Raw genomic sequence first — 19074 nt, 5'->3', positions numbered from 1 at the left:
TTATTATTTCTGTTGTTCTACTAGTTTTGGGTTTTGTTTGTTCTTCTTTTCCTAGTTCCTTTAGGTGTACGATTAGATTGTTAGAGATTTTTCTTGTTTCCTAAGGTAGGCTTGTTTCACTATAAACTTCCCTCTTAGAACTACTTTTGCTGAGTCCAATAGATTTGGGGCCATTATGTTCCATTTTCATTTGTCTCCAGGTATTTTTCATTTCCTCTTTGATCTCTTCAGTGATTCATTGGTTGTTCAGTAGCATGCTGTTTAGCCTCTACATGTTTCTCTTTTTTTTGCAGGTTTCTTATTGTAGTTGATTTCTAGTCTAGTACTGGGACTGGAAAGATACCTGATAAGATTTCAGTCTTCTTAAATTTATTGAGACTTGTTTTGTGGTCTAGGATGTGATCTATATTGGAGAATGTTCCATGTGAAATTGAAAAGAATGTGTATTCTGTTGGTTTTGGATGAAATATTCTGTATGTATCTTTTAAGTTCATCAGATCTTAATGTGTCATTAAGGCCAGTGTTTCCATATTGATTTTCTGTCTTAATAATCTGTCCATTGATGTAAGTGGGGTGTTAAAGTCCCCTACTATTATTGTATTACTGTCAATTTCTCCCTATTTTTGTTAATATTTGATTTATGTATTTATGTGCTCCTATTTTGGGTACATATTTATTTACAACTGTTATATCTTCTTTTTTGAATGATCCCCTTATCATTAAGTAATGTCTTTCTTTGTCTCTTGTAACAGTCTTTATTTTAAATTTTATTTTTTCTGATATAAGTATAGCTACTCCAACTTTCTTTTGATTTCCATTTGTATGGAATACTTTTTCCCATCCTTTCACTTTCAGTCTGTGTGTGTGTGTGTGTGTGTGTGTTTGGTGCTGAAATGAGTCTTTTGTAGGCAGCATATATATGGATCTTGTTTTTGTATCCATTCAGTCACTCTATGTCTTTTGATTGGAGCATTTAGTTCATTTACATTTAAAGTAATTATTGATAGCTATGGGCTCATTACCATTTTGTCAATTGTTTTCAGATTGTTTTTGTAGTTCTTTTTCATTCCTTTCTTCTTTTGATGTCTTCTTCTGGGATTTGATCACTATCTTTAGTGTTAATCTATTATAAATGGTTGGTTTGCGGTTCACATATAACAACATATAACATATATATATATATACATACACATATATATGAGACTAATATATATACACATATATATATGACTAATTTAATCTGATGATCTCTTAAGTTGAACACATTCTAGCAACTCTATTTTTTTCACTCCCCCTCATGTTTGATAATTTTGACATCATATTTTACATCTCTTTTGTGTGTGTATCCCTTAACTATTTATTATGGGTATAGATGATTTTACTAATTTGTCTTTTAACTTTCCTATTAGTTTATAAGTGATTGATTTATTACCTTTAATGTATGTTTGCCTTTACCAGTGAAAATTTTTTCTTTTGTAATTTTCATATTTCTAGTTGTGACCTTTTCTTTTCTGCTTAGAGAAGTCCCTTTACCATTTCTTGTAAGGCCAGTTTAGTGATGCTGAACTTATTTAGCTTTTGTTTATCTGTAAAACTCTTTATCTCTCCTTCAAATCTGTATGATAACCTTGCTGGGTAGAGTATTCGTGGTTGTAGGTTTTTTCCCTTTCATTACTTTGAATATATTGTGCCACTCCTTTCTGGCCTTTAGAGTTTCTGCTGAAAAGTCACCTGATGGCCTTATCGGAGTTCTCTTGTATGTAACTAGTTGCTTTTGCCTTGCTGCTTTTAAGATTTTCACTTTATCTTTAATTTTTGTCTTTTTAATTATTTTGTGTCTTGGTGTGGACCTCTTTAGGTTCATCTTCTTTGGGTCTCTGTGCTTCCTGGATATGGATATTTGTTTTCTTCCTCAGATTAGAGAACTTTTCAGTTATTATTTCTTGAAATAAGTTCTCTGCCTCTTTCTCTCTTTCTTCACCTTCCAGGACCCATATAATGTGAATGTTAAAATGTTTGATGTTGTCTCAGAGGTCTCTTAAATTATCCTCATTAAATTTTTTTTTCTTCTTTTCTGTTCCATTTGGTGATTTCCATTACTCTGTCTTCCAGTTCACTGAGTCATTCCTCTGTATCATCTAATCTACTGTTGATTCCTTCTAGTGTATTTTTTATTTCAGTTATTGTATTCTTCTGCTCTGGTTCTTATTTATATTTTCACATTTTTTTTGAAATTTTTAGTGTTCATCTATTCTTCTCCAATGTTTGTAAACATATTTATGATCATTACCTTGATCTCTTTATTGGGTAGATTGCTTATACCCACTTTGTTTAGTTCTTTTTCTGAGATTTGGTCTTGTTCTTTCATTTGGAACATATTTGCTGTCTCTTCATTTTTCCCAATACTCTATGCTTATTTCTATGTGTTAGGAAGGTTGATTGTGCTTCTTGATTTTGGAGAAGTGGCCTTATTTAAGTGATGTCCTATGGGGCCCAGCAACATGCTCCCCTTGGTCACTAGAGCTATATGCTCCAGGGATGCTCCCTTTGTGAACTGCGTGTACCCTTCTTTAGTGGCAGGGCCAAATACTGTGGGGCAGGTCTGGCCTCTGCCCAGTTTGCTGTGAGGCTGTGTCTTGTGTGGTGGCTGTGGGCCTGCTAGAGGAAAGGGTAGGCTTCTTGCATGATTGGCTGTGTGTTCCAGGGTAGAGCAGGGCTGGTGCTGGTGTGCTGGGAAGAAGGGTTGAGTCCTCATGGGCTGTCTCTGTGGTGCTGGGGAGACTCAGGAATGGTGCTTGCCCCCTGGTGAGTGGATAAGCCCCTGGCACTAATATGCTAGAGAGAGGAGTCCAAAATTGTGCTTGCCAGCACTGCTGTTACTGTGGCGGAATGAGCTCCCAAAATGGCTGCCACTGGTGTCTCATCCCTAAGTGGGGTCTTAGCTCCTCTTGCCTCTTTGGGATACTCTAAGTTCAGCAAGTCTTTAGTTGTAGAAAATCTTTTCTGCTAGTCTTTGGTCATTCTCATAGGTAGTTGCCCTGTAAATAGTTGTAATCTTTGTTCATGAGCGGAGGTGAGTTCAGGTTCTTCCTATTTCACCATATTGGTTACCTCTAAAACACTGCATTAAATATTAATTTGTATGTCCTTCCCGCCCACCCCCTGCCCCCCACCCCCAGCACTACTGCTCTATCTGAGGCTTCTAAGCAGATGGTCTGGTGTGAACTGGGTTCTCAGGCTGACTGAGTCAGTTGTTAGATTGGGATGCACATGATATCAGGTGATTTGATGGATGTGGCACAAGCAGGAGTTGAAGAAGAGATTAAAGGTCAATAGAAATCAAACTGGACAAACCTTAGCCACCAAAGCTGGCTGAAAGTGAAATTTTAAGTTAAGCACTATTGATAGTTCTGAAAGAAACTTAATGTTCCCACACTTGATTTGAAATAAGTGAGCCTGCTTTCTGCTTTGCCTGCCAAGCTTTGATTATTTTGCTCAAGTCACTTCTAAAGTAGCACTGATTTCGTCTTAAGAAGCTATGTTTATGACATGTATTTTAGTGTTCTGATACCAGTGTGTCCAGGGTCATAGCCTACAGCTGTGCAGAATGTACACTGCCCAGCTCCAAGGGTTGCCATTTGTGATGACTACAGTGTGAATGGTGCCCCTTGGGATTACATACTTCCAGCTTCTTGGAGTGTAATTTTCCTACTGAGGATAACCTGCTAGTCATGTCTGTGCACTATGGGTATGGCAGTGTTTTCTTTACAGCCCTGTCTCCCTGGCAGGGATTGTAACCAGGACTTGATAATTATGGGATTACTCTGGATATTTATGAAAATTTGTGCTTTGTTTATAGAATACCACCTTAAAATGTCTGCATTCAATTTCATTGGCACCCCAGCCACTCTGGATTTCTTATGTGGGAGCAGGGGGTGAGGCAGTAAAGCTGAAATAAGTGTTACTCCATGGTATATGCTGCATGGTTTTTTTTGCTTCTCTTTTTCCAATTCCTTCCCCCAAGAGTAAGCTGAAGAATATCTTTCTTTAAGTGTAATCTTTTTAAAAAGAGAAGTGGCTTAACAGGAATTGATATTAACCTTTTAGCAAAATATATAGAACCCCATGTAGCTTTTAATTTCAAAGTATACTTGCTTTTAAGAAAATTTAAAATTGATATTATCATTATTATAATAAACATTTACTAAGCTCTAATAATTCACTACTAAAACAAAGCATTATGAGTGGTTAACCTTTTAGTTGGATTTTTGCATAAATAAAATTTTCTAATTAAAACAATACAAAGGCTGTATTCTCCACTCTTTACATTGTTGGATAGCTAAGCTTTTTTATATTAACAATTAATGTTATTATTAATCTAAATTCTGATGTACATTAAACTTCTTTCCTACAAAACCAGAAGGCTTTGGCACCAACTGTTGTTGTTATCCTGGTATTTCTAACAGATGCTTTTGAAAAATTCCCTTTGGCACTATAGGGATATGCTCTCTGATAGCTTTATTCAGAATTATTCACATTTCTACAGAAGCACTCACTTTATGTTATATAGACTGAAGAGCCAAAAAGAATTGTCTTTGTGGACTGTGATGAGTTACTGATCTCATTTGGTCAGACTCAGTGGAGCTTATTTAGCTTTCAGTGTGCTGTATTGATATGTCCAGACATACGAGATATACAAAGAGAAAAAGCATCCTATAACCATATCATAGTCTCACTTTCCAGTCCTGGATTCCTCTTGCTATGCCAGCAGAGTTAGCAGGTGTTCTAACCAACAGAATCAAGTCCCTAAGCCTCAGAAATCTTTGATGCGCTGCGCAACAATCTCCCTGGCTAATGTTACACTGATCATTTTAGGTCTCCTCTGATTGGGTAGGGTCAGAGCAAGCCTTGATACTTTGTAGTTCTTACTTCTCCCTATGTTCTGCATTTGTTTCCCTGTTTGGTTGGGTAACTAGATGGTCCCCAGCTTTGAGAATGCACATGGCCTATGACTGATTGAAGTTCAGACAAGGTTTTGTTCTTCCCAATTTGGGAACATGTGCTAGATGTACACTATTTAGGGAGAGGGAAAGACATTTTCAAAAGGTAAACACTGAATTTTTATTATTCAGCCCTCATTCTGCAACTCCTGTTGACTCTTATACTCTCTTATCTCTGTTAGTAGGTTGGTGTGGGGCAGAGGTTAGGACTGTGGAATTTTGCATTCAAATAGACATAGGTCCTGACCACGCTCCTCCACTTACAAACATCATGACCTTGGGAAATGTATTTAACTGAGCCTAAATTTCCTAATATGCATAACTGGGGGTTATTAATGCATATTTAATATTTAATAGAGTAAAAGTGAGGCTTAATTATGATGATATAAATAAGATTCTTAAAGCCCCTCATTATATAAGCCCTCATTAAATGGTAGTTCTTACTGTTGTCTTCCAGAGCCTGAACAAATGGGATTCTGCATTAAAATCTGCCTTTGAGGGTAGAAATTCCATAACTGGCAGGTACGCTCCCATTATGTTTTCTTCTCAAGTGTTCAGGTTAACCTTGTTGGCTTTTTTTCATTCCTTTTCTCATTTTCTTTCTTTTGACACTTTCCCATTGGTTCTGTCCTGGGATCTATATGTGTCTGCTGGCCCACCTGTTGCAGATGACAGGGTCTGGTCTGGGGTGAGATGAGTGAGACACTTGCCTTAGGTGCAAAATTTAGGGGGCCACCAAAAAACTCAGCAGTCAAGAGAAAGAATTTTAAATGTAATACGTTTAAAAAATCAAAATTATGCAACAAAGATTCAAATTGAACAAAATATCAAAATTTTAAGTAAAGAAAGCAATCAATCCTGCACTTACATGACTCAGCCTCACCTGAATACGGGCCCTAGCAGATAATATTTTACCCCATCTTTTGTAATTCAACATGTGAAAAGAATTTCCTTAGGCCACATTGGCTTGTACTTGCAGTCAGAATGCAAGTTATAAGCACTGCTATTCTTTTCTCATTGGCCCTGCAACTGCTGGACTGTGACCCTTCCAGTTTCCTCTCTATGATAAGAAGGGTGAGTGTTCCTGAGACACACTGCTACTAGCTCTCAGGTTACCATCCTTGGCACCTCCCTGAAATTCTATTAGAAAAGTCCACTTGTCCCTTAATTATTGTATTTCTCCACTACTGCATCTGTATCCTACTAGAGGCAGAGGACAATAGTGGGGATATGAGCGCTGGAGAGAAGCTACAAAAAGCTGGTATAACTTTAAGAAACATATCTACACTGGGATATGAGCACTCATTCTCTACGTTTGGTTTCTTTATTCTCAAACACTTCCATTTAACATGCTTTTGCGTTGGAGCCGCCTTATCTGAGGAGTAACTTACCTACCTTTTTTTCTGACTTGAGTTTTTTCCTGATTTCTTTCTTTCTCTGCTATAGGGTCTGTAGTGATATACCCTCTTTCATTTCTAGGATGTAGAAATAAAAATGTTTTTGTTCACTTATCTTGTGACCTTACTGAATTTACTTATTACTATTAGGAGGTTTCAGTAGATTCTTTGGGATTTTCTACACAGATAACCTTGTGATTTGCAAATAGGGACAGTTTTATTTCTTCCTTTTCAAGCTGTATGCCTTTTGTTTCTTTCACTTGCCTTACTGTACTTTTTAGAACTTCCAGCACTATACTGAGTAAGAATAGTGAAACAGACATCCTTTCTTGTCTTGTTCTTGATCTTAGGGGGAAAGCATTCAGTCTTTAACTGTTAAGAAGGTTAGCTGTAGGTTTTCTTGTAGATGCTTATTATCATGTTAAAAAAGTTCCCTTTTATTACCATCTTTTTCATTATAATGAAGAATTTTAATTTTGTCAAGTGTTTTTTTATGCATCAATTGATAGAATCATGGGATTTTTTTCTTTAGCCTGTTGATGTGATGGATTACATTAATTGATTTTCAAATGTTCAGCCAGCCTTTCATCCCTGGAATAAATTCCACTTGGTCCTGGGTGCCTGATTCTTTTTACACATTGCTGTAGTCTATTTGCCAATATTTATTCAAGAATTTTTGTATCTATATTCACAGGAATAATGGTCCATAGTTTTCTTATTTTGTACTATATTTTTTTCTAGTTTTCATATCAGGATAATACTAGCTTCATGAAATGAATTGAGAAGTGTTCCTTTCTGGAAGAAATTGTGTAGAATTTGTGTTAATTCTTCTTTAAATATTTGGTTGAATTTCCCAGTGAAATAATCTGTGCCAGGAGAGCCCTTTTTGGGGGAGTTTTAAAATTATAAACTCAGTTTCCATAATAGTTATAGAGCTATTAAAATTGTCTCTTTCATAGTATGTGAATTGTGATAGTTTGTGCTTTTTGAGGAACTGACCCATTTCATGTAAGTTGTCATATGGATGTGTGTATTATTTCTTATTATCTTTTTGATGTTTATAGGATCTGTAGTGTTATCCACTACATCAATCCTGGTATTTGTAATGTGTGTCTTCTCTCTTTTCTTCTTTGTCAATCTTGCTAGAATTTTGTCAATATTGATGATCTTTTCAAAGGACCAACTCTTTGTCTCCTTAACTTTTTTTCTACTTTTTTCTGTTTTAAATTTCAATTTCTTTTTTTCTTCTTGCTTTAGGTTTACTTCGATCTTCTTTTTCTGGGTTCTTGAGGTATGAGCTAGATTGTTGATTTGAGACTTTTTTCTGTTCTATAATGTAAGCATTTAGATCTTTAAATTTCCCTCTCAACACTGGTTTAGCTGTGTAACACAAATTTTGGTGTGTTGTATTTCCATTTTCATTCATTTAATAGAAATTTTTGATTTTCCTTGAGACTTCTTTGAACGGAGTAATGAGTGTGCCTCATTACGGTTCCCCACTTGGTTTCTATGGATGCCAGGGGTTTATGGCCTCTTTATTGCTGGGAGATAATGAAAGTTGACTCTCCACTAGGACTTCTCTGACAGCACCCCAGCAGAGAACTGTAGGGGATCCTTGTTACTGTCAAGTGGGAATGGAAGTCCATGTTCTGGCAGGAGGTGAGGCATGTTACTGACTGATGGGATGAATGTCCTGTCTCCTATCCAGCCTTCTCTGACACCATCCTGGAAGAGTGGGGTGAAGTGTCTCATTAGAGCCAGGCGAGTGTGAAAGTCTAGGTTTCCCACTCAGCCTTGCTTGGCACTGGTAGAAATGGAGCCATAGGATTTTGTGTGTGTTTGGTGCACTAGTGCCTTTATTGTCTAAATGATTTCTGTCTTGATAGGCTGCCCCTTTCCCAGTCCTTGCCTAGAAAGAGCAGGCTTTTGTTATGCCATTTTGGTTTTTACTTATTTATGTTTCTGACTTGTCTTCTTTATCTCCAAGTATGGGATATGTGAAGCAGAAAGGAAACTCAAGGGACTCATCACAGTGCTGTTCCTTAGGTCACAAGGTTCCTAGCTGAGCTGCCTTCTTCTCTCAAAATTTCAGAGTCTTATTACATTTGTTCTGTATATAATGTCCAAGGTTTTTAGTTTTACTTATTGGGGGAATAGGTAAAAGAATGTCAACACCATGTTTCTGGAAGCAGAAGTCTCCCCTTTATGATTTTTGATGACTTCTTTATTATATATTGATCTTATATATGATCTTACATATGCTTTTTTATATGATCAGATCTACTAGTTCTGAGCTATGATATTTCATACTAATATAATGAAACTACAACTTTTAAATTTTGTGAGAGTACTTCACCTTAAATTGATCTAGCTTTATAATGTATTTTAATATCTGGTTAAATTAATATTTTTCAGCTTCCTGATGAACTTCAGTGTCAAAATGCCAAAAAATGTTGGACATCATCAAGAACAGTATTAGGAAACAAATCTTTATTATTACCTCTCTTTAAAACTAGAATGCATCTACACCATGAGCAGCTACAGTAGCAGCTGTTGCACTGCCCTTGAGTGGTGTGTTGGAATTAGAAAAGTCCCAAAATAGATAGTGCAAGTAGTTGTAGCTTAGATAATGTAGATACAGATTTACTCAATGAGTCCCCAAAGACTTGGAAAAGTGACAGCCTTTGATACTTTAGTGATTTTTAGGACAATTAAGCAGGACTTTTCACAGTTAATGTAAAATAATGGAGCTCTGTCTGATGCCTCAAAATAACAGCTCATCTTCAATATGGAGCAATTGAAATCAGAACACATAACACACAACCTCTCAGGACAGTGACACTTAATTACGTCTTTCCACGACTGGCTTTGTCTATCCTTTAAAAACATTGGCGAATATTTCTATACCAGTGTAAGTGCAATAATTCAGATTTATCAATGTCTGATAGTTCTCTTCCATTATAGAATTTATTGTTTAGAAATAATGTCAGCCACTTTTTTTTCTTTCCAGCTCCTTTCTCCCAGTCAGCTGCTCTCCTTTTACTTTTGTGTTTTGGAATCAAATTGACAAATTCTTTTCAAGTTCCCATTTTGCCTTAGCATTCAGGGACCTCAGGTTCCTTAAATATTTTCCTGGTCATTCAGCTATTTCCCCACGTAATGGATCTGGCAACAGGGTGGAGTTCAAAGGCATAACTAACTACAAATGGGAATCTAACCATACCAGAGACTACATGTCTGTTTCACTTCCTTGCTTTAAAAAGACAGTTGAACTTTTCTTTGAAATGAAATGATAAAATTATACATTCTGCCTTTTTTTTATCCTTCTGGTTAGGATTTTGGGACACTATTGCTGAATTAGAAATGTATGTTAATATGTGCTATTGCAATCACAATTTTAAAATAAAAAGTATTCCAAAAGCCAAGCAATTAAGAATGAGTATATGTTTATGTGGGGTAAATCAGTTTTTAATAATTAGTGTTTAAAAGGTGGAAACTGAATTAATAATATCTTTCCTTTATATAATGTTAATATGGCTAAATATTTTCCATGAAGATTCAGTTACAGTGATTCAGATTTGGAGATTAACTTTTTATTTTAGCTATTTTATGATCATCTTCCACTGGGTCTGGAGAATTTAGGTCAAGCAGTTAGAATTTACATGAAATTTATTAGAGTCTTCAATTTTTCCTTCCATGAATTATAAGATATTGTGTAATTAAAAAGCACAGTTAATATTTTGGCATTTTTGAACTTGGGAAGTATCTGCTCATACAAAATTAAAAAAGCTCATCTCAGAGCTTTTACAGTGATTGACAACATTCTTATTTATTGATATCCTTTTCATTTACATAGCTCTCAAATTTATGTTTCTGTCATTTGTTGACTGAGAAATAAATTTTCCTAAGCATGTAATACACGTGTAAATTGAATAGCTTACCTTCATTATCATTTGAATTATGATAATAATTTCTAGTAGCTATTAAGTGAATTGTGCTTCTTTATTTCTTACTATATTTATTCATTTAAATAATTAACCTGTTAGCCTCAATTATGTGTTTTCCTTTAATTTAAAATTGATTGGACAAAGTGAATTCTCTTTTGCTTTCCTTTCCATGAACCAATATAATTTTACTAATCTATAGAGACTAGCAGGAGCATAAGGCTCATTCTGACAATCATTGTATTTAAATTAATGATCCTGGTTTGCAAAGTTGGAGGTAGAGGAGGGAGGAGATGATGGCAAACTCTTCAAGCACATAGCAGAAAGAAGACACAAGATGAGAGTGAAGTGCCTCAGAGAAGGTGAGAACATTGAAAAATGTGGATATTCATATAAAATAGGGTGGTCTAATGAATACAGAAACAATGAAATAATGTGCCCATCCTAAGGGGAGTAAGTTCATTGTGTTGCTCATCTGAAGAAACATTTCATCTAGTCATAATGACTAGATTAAAAATTTAATAGATATTAGCATAACTGAACCTGCACTCACACGTGACTCCTCAAACTCATACCTACACTGAGAATGGGAGCAAGAAAGATACCTTGTTCATGATTTTAAATCAGACTTTTGAAAGTGATTATTTCAGAACATTGGATAAAAACTTGTGAATCAAGAAAATAACCATTAAGAAGTATATGGTTTAGACCTTGTTTTTATCTTCATCAAACCAGAGAGGGCAAAATTTGAAACTAGGGGTGTGATTAAAGGAACATACACTGCCCTTCATAATAAAATAGGCTGGCAGCCATACAGATCATCAGGCAATTGGAGACATGCTTATCTTCCTCATGGATCTGGACCGTGCTGTCCCTGAGGAATAGTCATCTTTACCTGGGGTATGAATATGTGTGTTATGTTGGGTATGGTGATTAATATAACCGTTACCTGCTTGACAACTGGAGGAACAAGGCCTATCTGAGGCCACACTGGTAAAGAGATGTCAAGTGAGCCCAGGCTCAAAGCAATACCCACATCCTGACAGTTCTGTAGAACATGACCACCAAAGCCACCTTGGCCCTTCTCTTGCTGGCCCTTGAGCATTTTTCTCAGGCCTGGGAGATGAGCTATTGCCATGAATCAACCACTGTGTTTTGTGGAAAGTCTTCCTCAAAGAGGACAGAGATTAAAAGGAGGAAAGACTGTTATTTATGGAACAAGTAGAGTATTAGTAAGGTAGACTTGAGGATTGGGGAGTACATTTAGCAACTTGGAATAGTCACAGAGGGTAAAGGTTTATACTTGTTAGATGATGTCCTCATTGACTACAGGAAAAGTAATGTCAGACAATTTAATTTTTTCTTTTTCAATATTCCCTGCATCTATTCCCAAGGCTTCACTAAAATCTTGTGTGCACGTAAAAACTTGTGTGCAATGTTGTAAAGAATGAAGTGAAAGAGCAATAAAGGGAAATATGACCTGCCTTATTCATTTCTGTCCACATTTATTACACCAGTGGAACCCATTCAAAAAGAGTGGTGATCTAGTGAAAAGAATGTATAGAAGACCATAAAAAAATTAAGCAGAGGCCAATGGCAGTGCTGGGAATGATGAAGAGAAACACATATTTTGGAAGAGCAACTTTTGGGTCATCCTCTGGAAGGTGTCTGGGAGTGGGAAGTGGAATAGATTGATGTGGGCTGCACAGCTAAATAATTATCAGTGAACATTTTCCTTAGCCCTTATCCTGGTTCTTTTCAATGGTGCTTGACTTGGATAGAAATGGTTCTACTTAATGCTAAGCAAATGTAATTCTACTGTATCCTGAAGGAATCACCTCTAATGATAATTTCTTTTCTGAAATAACATTTTCTACTTTAGATATAATTTGAAATGAGTTCTTAATGATTAAAGTCTTTAGAATTTAATTTTTATGGAAGGTTGTAATTATGATTCTCTTATTTGTAGCATCTTTTCTAAAAATTGGAGGAATTAAACCTTCACAGGCTAATTTCTGTTATCTGTGATTCAGGTTACTTAGCTTTGCCCTTGGTATTATCACAAGGTGTTTCCCTGGTCCCTTGATTTATATCAGTATGTAATCTATTCTGTTGTTAAAAAACACATTTGAAAAGTTTATTTTCTAGGTCATTTCCCTTATATCCATTCTAAAGACCTTATATAACTTTGCATTAGAGGATTTCAGTATAGCTATAACAGAAGACTTTCTTTTCTTTATAATGCTTTATCCTGTGGCCATGTGTCTGTCCTGTAATGGACATATGTTTTATTCTCCATAGCAACAATTCCAAATATAGGAATTTTATATACCCTTCAGGGCTTTGAACCACTGAAAAATTTGTATCTTAATGCAAATTTTGTACCTCAGTTCTTCTCTGGTGAGAGGGTCTATCTATAGCTTTTATCAGATCATTGAAGTTGCCCATGACCCAAAAAAGAATAAGAAGCCTTGCAACAGAATATCATCTAGAATTTTTGCAGTATTCAGTGACCTATGTAAATAGGGATAGGCCAAGCTTGCTCAACACAGAGATTTGTAAGTCAAGGACATTCATTGTGATGATGAGGGTAGGGGCTGGTGCAGACAGGGCAAAAAGGAGTGGCAGGGGTAGGTGGGTGGAAAATGGTCAAATCTGATGTTGATTATTTTTTTTTTCTTTTAAGTACATTTACTCAATGTTTATTGTCAGTGATACTGAAACACTTCATTTTGTGCTTGCAATTTGAGATGTAATTACAAAGATTTATTTCTAAGACAAGAAAGGTTGATATTTTTGTGCAGTTCATGAACTTTTAATGACCTCTATTTGTTTGATTCATTTTTCTTTGCCTTTTGCATTCATGTTGTGTCTTTGATTATTAACACAATAGGTGTGACTCACTAAGAATGTATAAATAAATTTAAATGTAATTTTGCTCAAAACCCCAAGCTTTCTTTTCTTTTTTCTTTTTTAAATATTTTATTGAAGTACTGTTTATTTACAATGTGTTAATTTCTGCTGTACAGCAAATGATTCGGTTATACATATATATTCTTTTTCATATTCTTTCCCATTATGGTTTATCACAGGATATTAAATATAGTTCCCTGTGCTATATAGTAGGACCTTGTTGTTTATCCATCCTATATATACTAGTTTGCATCTGCTAATCCCAAACTTCCAATCTTTCCCTCCCCTACTCCCCCTCCCCCTTGACAACCACAAGTCTGTTCTCTATGTCTGTGAGTCTCTTTCTGTTTTGTAGATATGTTCATTTGTGCTGTATTTTAGATTCCACATATAAGTGATATTATATGATATTTATCTTTCTCTGTCTGACTTACTTCATTTAGTATAATAATCTCTAGGTCCATCCATGTTGCTGCAAATGACATTATTTCATTGTTTTTTCTGGCTGAGTAATATTCCATTGTGTATATATATATATCATATCTTCTTTATCCATCCATCTGTCAATGGACATTTGGTTGTTTCCATGTCTTGGCTATTGTAAATAGTGCTACTATGATCATAGGAGTGCATATATCTTTTCAAGTTATAGTTTTGTCTGGGTATATGCCCAAAAGTGTGATTGCTGGATCATGCAGTAACTCTATTTTAGTTTTTGGAGAAACCTCCACACTGTTTTCCATAGTGGCTGACCCAATTTTCATTTCCACTAACAGTGTAAGAACATTCCTTTTTCTCCACATCCTCTCCAATATTTATAGACTTTTTAATGATGGCTCTTCTGACCAGTGTGAGGTGATACCTCATTGCAGTTTTGATTTGCATTTCTCTAATAATTAGCAATGATGAGTGTCTTTTCATATGCCCATTGGACATCTGTATGTCTTCTTTGGAGAAATGTCTATTTAGGTCTTCTGCCCATTTTTCTATTGGGTTGTTTGTATTTTTTGTTGTTGAGTTGTATGAGCTGTTTGTATATTTTGGAAATTAAGCCCTTGTCAGTTGCATCATTTACAAATATTTTCTTCCAGTCTGTAGGTTGTCTTTTCGTTTTGTTTGTGGTTTTCTTTGTTGAGCAAATCCTATAAGTTTGATTAGGTCCAATTTGTTTATTTTTGCTTTTATTTCTATTGCCTTGCAAGACTGACCTAAGAAAACATTAGAATGATTTATGTCAAATAATGTTTTTGTTATGTTCTCTTCTAGGTGTTTTATGGTGTCATGTCTTATATTTAAGTTTTTAAGCCATTTTGAGTTTATTTTTGTGTATGGTGTGAGGGTGTATTCTAACTGAGCTTTCTTTTCTCTTTTTTTCAGATTCAGGAGAAACTTGCAAGTCATCTTTAACCATTCCATCTTACCCTATCTTACCTACCTTTCCTCTCCATGTATAATGCAAGTACCCTTGAATCCATCTCTGACTCTTCAGGTTTGTTATTGTCATTGCCTTAGTTTAGGTTGGATTATTCAGTGGCTTCCCAACTAGTCTTCTTCTTCCTTGTCTAGCACCCATGAATCCACCTAGAAATTATCCTTCTAAAATGTACTTCTGATCTTTGTAGATTCCCTGCTTAAAACCTTTCAATGGATTTTTACAACTTTCATGAAAATTTTCAAGCCATTTAGCTTTAGCACACATGAAGCTCTTCATGAAATGGATCTTACAAGTCTCTATCTTCAAATTTTACTTGTTACACTTTAGTCATAGGACCTATATGTAGCATCTGGCATGGCTCACAATACTTTATAGCCATAAAGTTTTGTTTTGTAGAAACAAAAGCAACAATAATAACTTCATCATCTTCAATAAGAGTAGCCAGCATTTGCTGATCATATATTCTGACCCTGACATTGTGTTTTGCAAATTTACATATGTTATTTCATGTAATCACAACAGTTCCACCTAGTAAACTTACTACTGTTAGACCCATTTTACCAAGGGATAAGAAACTTGATGGATGCTCTTAGAATAAGTGAAAGTGGGTCCAACCCAGGTCTCTCTGACTCTTCTCACATACAGTTTTTTGTGCCTGAAATGTTTTTCCTCTTCTATATAGTAATTCTTTCTTTCAAAGCAACCCAAATATCATCTTACCTTAGGAACATTTTTTGACATCCCTCACCATTATGATTTAGATGATTTTTTTGTCTTTCTGAGGAGACTTCTAAATACCTCTATTATAATATTTTTTTTATCATGTCCTAATAAATTTATTAATTTGCTTTTACTGTTTGGCCAGGTATAGGCTCCTGAGACTGCATTTGTAAATTTGTTAACAATTTTCTACAATTGGGTTATTTGAGGGCAACTGAACTCAAAGTATAGTCTCCAGACTAGCAGAATTAATCTCACCTGGGAACTTATTGGAACTACCAATCCTTTGACCTCACTTTGGATCTACTGAAGCAGAAAATCTGGAGGTAGAGCCCTGCAATCAATGTTTAGATTAGCCTTCCAGGTAATTATGATTTACATAAAAATTTGAGAATCACTGTTACATTAGAGACTGATCTAATTCTACTCCAATCTAGGTTATGTTCCCCTCACATGTACCCAACCATCTCCCCCATTCTACCATGCCATGCTTACTTCTGATATAGTATTTAGGAGATTATATTATACCACACTATATAATTGTTTATCTTTCTGACAAGACTGTAATCTCTCTGAGGGTAGAGATTATGATTTACCAATCATCCTATTGCCTCACTCACCTAGTATATAGTAGTTATTTAGGAAGTATTTGTTGTTGAATATAATAAGGTGCATCTGTGATGTGAACAGCTGCATTTCATCTCATTTTAAATTTTATTTATAAAATTAATTGATTAAATTGATGATAAAGATTTTATTATAATTTGTTAATGGCATAAGACAACTTAGTTTTAGGTAAGTTAGGGGAAATAAGAGACAAATACTTTTGGACTTTACTGATGCCCATGAGCATAGCATAAGAGGTTTTCTATTATTTTTGGTTTCATGATAAAATGAAATCACCATAGCTGTAAAACTTAAATCTTAGACTGGATAATATTAAGCTTACCAATGTTCTCTCAAAAATCTGTTCGAGTTCCTAGGTGAAGACAAATATACTTGGGTACATTTAAGAACAAATCAATAAATCTTATTTTAGGGAAGAAAGGATGATGCATTTCTATTTACATTTCTACTAGTATTTTTGGCTTTTGTTTTTCACCCATCCTATCACCCCAGGCTGGCAAGACATTACACATTGGGCCACTCACATGCTCTGATCTAAGACCCTGCTGCTTCCTTTGAGAGTCATAAGTTTTTGAAAAGTAGTGGTATGAATAACCAAAATAATAGCAGCCTTCTTTAATTAAACTCAACATTTATGAACAACCACCTGCATCCTAAGCATGTATTTATGAATTCAGAGATGATTAAATCATACTGACTCAAATGATGTAGTTATCCTTAAGATACTCAGAGATACTTAATGATAATATTATGACCAAGTTACTCTAAGACCTTAATGGAGGAAGAGAAACATAGCTGAAACAATTTGAGTTGCTTTATTTGAATTATTGTATTGATTCTTATTCTTCAATCCTATTTTACTTCTGATACAGCCTTAACCCTCTCTCTTTTTTTCCCTTTCACTGTAGTTTGGCCTCTTTCTTTGTTGTGTATTGATTCTTCTTCCTTAGAGGCACTCACACTTAAAAGCTCATTTCTTTTTTGTAGATGTGTAATATTAAATTATGCAGATAATCACACAATTTCAGATCTGGTCCTTTAAAAAAAACCCTCAAGAATAAGGAAAATGGTTAAGCTGGGTTGCTGCCCAGATCACTTGATAGGCTGTGTGCTTACTCAGTTCAGGCAGATTCATGGACTGATTCAAAAGTAACCACATGTGATTCTGAGTTTTTTCTAGAAAACCACTCAGGAGGCTAAGATGCTTGTCCTAAAATTAGGGTTACAGGAAATCAAGGCTTGTTACTTCAAGGCTAATTTCATATTCATAGGGATGCACTGTAGGGTTTTATCAGCTTATTATCCATTTGGTTTAAGACAGCAGGTGCATGGCACATGGTCCATTACAACATTCTGGATCCAGTTCTTTTGAATGAGTAAAGGCAGTGTGGGGGGATCAAAGGGATTCCAAGCATTCTTTAAAAGTATGAAATATTTGATATGAAGGAAAACTTTAGGAGGCTTTTCCCCTTCCAACCAATTAAAGACAGTAACCAATTAAAAAAATCATAAATAAGAAATAGCAATTGGTGATTGCTATAAATAAAATACTGAATGGAGAGTAAAAAATTTGAAATAGAATTTGATGTTAGAAGGGGAAGCTTTATGATCATGGTACTTAATGGCAAAATGTATACTTTTCTAGGAAAGTGTTAGGAAAATCTTTTTCTTGGATTATAGAATTTTAGAGCTGGGAAGAGATCTAAGGTATTATTTTTTTGCCATTTTCATAATATATACAAGTGGAAACTGAGATTGAATCAGCTCCCTGAACAATTGTAGAATCATTGTATTTGAGAGGTGAAAGAGGTCAAAGATGTGAAAGATTAATCAAACCACCATCTGAGGTCTGAATCAGCTCTTCAATGAGTACTAGAATTTGAGGCTGAAAAGGACACTGCATGATTTTTTTGTTGTTGTTGTCCTTTGATCTGAGGTGTGAAACCTCTGCATGACATCATTCTTAAGAGATTATCAAATTGCTATTTAATAATTCTTGTATTTATGGTACTTATCTTTTTTTAAAGTTGCCTTGAATGCTAAATTAGTGGATACAAAATCATTGCGCCTAGGAGAAATATGGGGTTAGGTTCCTGCCAGCTTCTGGTCACAGCATTTTTGTAAACCAATCAATACATAATTTTCTTTTATGTGTTTTTCTGTTTAAAGCACCTTATTTAATATGTAATGTTGGTTCATTAACTTTGAACTCATGGCCAAAAGCATTATAACCCATGCCTCAAGGAAGTTTCTTTAATACATGTGTTTTCTTTGTAAGGCACATCACAGCCTTTTCGTGACTAGGAACGCTAGACAGCCCTTCAGCAGTATGCTTGGGGCAAATTTTAATCAGTGAAATCCCTCCAAAAAAGGACGCAAATTTGAAAAATGTGGCACTAAATAGACCATGAAAAGAGTACTTGTTTACAGTATGAGAGCTGAAGCAGAAGGCAGGAGGGTGCCTTGTTCTACCTCAGCTGGGAATATGTGTGCAGGTGACTGAGATACAGCTCTGTGCATGCCTATGCCTGGGAATGACCATGACTGTGAAAGCACCATGAGTATTGATTTGGAAGGTACAAATAAATTTAGTGAGTAGGTGGATTCACAGATAGGGAATCTGTGAATAATGAGGTATATTTTCAACTTCAGGAAATAATATGAATTGAAGCTGACAACTCAAGTCCACCTTTGGGTATCTCTACCTTCCTGCGAAGTCTGTCCCTGGTTTCTCATTCTGTCCCCCAGGGACACAAGTAGGTATAACATTTTCATCTTCTATAAGCTATTCAAACATCTGCAGGGAGCCACTCCTAAACCCGTTTTCCTTTTTTTCCTACTATTTTTTTTTTTTGACCACACCATGGAAAATAGTGACCATAGATTGATCCATTGCCCTGAATCCTGTACCCCAACTCATGCAAGTTCTCTCACTGCAACAAACCTCCAAGTAGCAATCACCCAGTAAGCATAGGAAAAACTTCAGATTATAGATGATTAGTCACTTTTGTCTTTCAGTTTATCCTAGATCCCAACTA

The 19074-nt window shown here is 35.4% G+C and overlaps 1 long non-coding RNA gene across 1 annotated transcript; it reads right to left on the bottom strand.

Annotated features, from left to right (window-relative positions):
• Positions 1-996: 996 nt before the first annotated feature.
• Positions 997-16927, bottom strand: LOC113625815 (uncharacterized). Its single transcript, XR_003434892.1, has 3 exons — positions 16916-16927; positions 6314-6322; positions 997-1123 (listed from the first exon to the last, which is right to left on the bottom strand). It is a non-coding gene; the product is annotated as an uncharacterized LOC113625815 (long non-coding RNA).
• Between the last annotated feature and the right edge of the window lie 2147 nt (positions 16928-19074).

This window comes from Aethalodelphis obliquidens, unplaced genomic scaffold (genome assembly GCF_003676395.1).
Source record: "Aethalodelphis obliquidens isolate GAN/ISIS:26980383/991018 unplaced genomic scaffold, ASM367639v1 scaffold16, whole genome shotgun sequence".
NCBI classification, from domain to species: Eukaryota; Metazoa; Chordata; class Mammalia; order Artiodactyla; family Delphinidae; genus Aethalodelphis; species Aethalodelphis obliquidens.
The sequence above is the reverse complement of the archived record's forward strand: the minus strand, read 5'-3'. Positions and strand labels throughout refer to the sequence as shown.